Source organism: Nyctereutes procyonoides, unplaced genomic scaffold (assembly GCF_905146905.1).
Source record: "Nyctereutes procyonoides isolate TBG_1078 unplaced genomic scaffold, NYPRO_anot_genome, whole genome shotgun sequence".
Taxonomy (NCBI): domain Eukaryota; kingdom Metazoa; phylum Chordata; class Mammalia; order Carnivora; family Canidae; genus Nyctereutes; species Nyctereutes procyonoides.
Window position 1 is genome coordinate 29,088,519 of NW_026575160.1, and position 1,930 is coordinate 29,090,448.

The window sequence follows — 1,930 nt, forward strand, 5'->3', positions numbered from 1 at the left end:
AAAGTGTGTCTGTGTGTATGTTATATAAAAAATTAGACAGATAGATTATGTGTGTGTGTGTGGTGTGTGTGTGTGTGTGTGTGTGTGTGTGTGTGTATACAGTAGCAAAGGAATTCAGGGAAAAATGAGCAAGGAAAACAAGAAGGGAACTATGACTGGATTTGCCTCAGAGTCAGCAAAGCCCTCATGGAAATTTAATGACTGTAAGTCTCAAAAAGGGAGCAGTTAGAAGTGATCAGAAGATGTCACGACAGCGATCTAGAGAGGGACATTTGGGTGGCTCAGTGGTTGAGTGTCTGCCTTCGGCCCAGGGCATGATCCTGGGTCCAGGGATCGAGTCCCACATCTGGCTCCTGCAGGGAGCCTGCTTCTCCCTCTGCCTGTGTCTTTGCCTCTCTGTGTATGTGTCTCTCATGAATAAATACAAATTTAAATTAATTTAAATTTAAATTCTTTAAATTTAAATAAAATTTTAAAAAAATAAGAAAAAAGAAACTGACTGAGAGAAGCAGGACACTGATTACATCTAAAAATGCCATCTAACTCTCCAGCCAATAGGGAATGGCGGTCAAAAATAAACCCAAATCTAATCGTCCGGCTACACATTCGCACAGTAGCACACATTAGCAATAAGAGGAACACGCTAATAGTGTAACACAATAACATAAACTCAATGTAATTCTGAGTGAAAAAAGCACAACACAAAAGAGTACATATTGTATGATTCCATTTATGTGAGATACGCATTCACTTGCCCCGCTGGAAGGCAGGGTAGGGGTGACCCTTAGGAGGTTATAGACCAGAAGGGGGTTCTGAGTTGCTAGTAATGTTTTCTTTCTTGATCTGAGAGCTGGTCACCCAGGTATAGTCCGTTTGTGATAATTCACTGAACAGCACACTAATGATACGTACACTTCTCTATATGTGTATTTTCTTCGATCAAAATTAAGCCGGAGTACAATAAATCATAAAATAAATGCCTCTCTTTTTGTCTAATGCTTTCTTCTAGTTTGTTGGGAATGTTATTTATTGGATAGAACACCACTGCTCTCAACTACAATAAAAACAATAAACCAGGTCAGCTTCCACCATGGCGTACCGTGGCCAGGGCCAAAAAGTGCAGAAGGTGATGGTTCAGCCCATCAACCTCATTTCAGATACTTGCAAAATAGACCTCGGATTCAGGTGTGGCTTTATGAGCAAGTAAACATGCGGATAGAGGCTGTATCATTGGTTTTGATGAGTACATGAACCTTGTATTAGATGATGCCGAAGAGATTCATTCTAAAACAAAGTCAAGAAAACAACTGGGTCGGATCATGCTAAAAGGAGATAATATTACCCTGCTCCAAAGTGTTTCCAACTAGAATGATCAGTGAAGTGAGAAATTCTTGAGAAGGCCACGTAGTTTGTTTTTTTAGATGTCCTTTGTTGGGAATAGAGTTCTAAAACCCTTGTTTGTATTGTTTTGATTACCATTATGTTATTACCAGAAGACAATAAATGCTGTGGGATTGTTTTTATTTAAAAAAAAAATAAACCAAGGGCTTACATGTTCTTCAGCAAAAAACGTCCACTTAAAAGTTAGGTGTTGGGATACCTGGGTAGCTCAGGGGTTGAGCATCTGCCTTTGGCTCAGGGTGTGACCCTGGGGTCCTAGGATCGAGTCCCGCAGGGAGCCTTTCTCCTCCTGCCTGTGTCTCTGCCTCTCTCTCTCTGTGTGTCTCTCATGAATAAATAAATAAAATCTTTACAAAAATAAAAATAAAAGTTAAGTGTTGTAGCATAATTGGAAATGTGATTGGAAATACGGGGACGTATAGCATGCTTTTTGATGGAAAACAGAAAATGTTGTCTCCTCTACTGAGTATGAGATAGTTGGAACCCAGTGTTTCTGGACTCCAAGACCCATGAGTTCTCACCCACCCCA

The 1,930-nt window shown here is 40.2% G+C and overlaps 1 pseudogene; it reads left to right on the forward strand.

Annotated features, from left to right (window-relative positions):
- The first annotated feature begins 1,090 nt into the window (after positions 1 to 1,090).
- LOC129502954 (small nuclear ribonucleoprotein E-like) lies at positions 1,091 to 1,395 on the forward strand (annotated as a pseudogene).
- Positions 1,396 to 1,930: the final 535 nt, after the last annotated feature.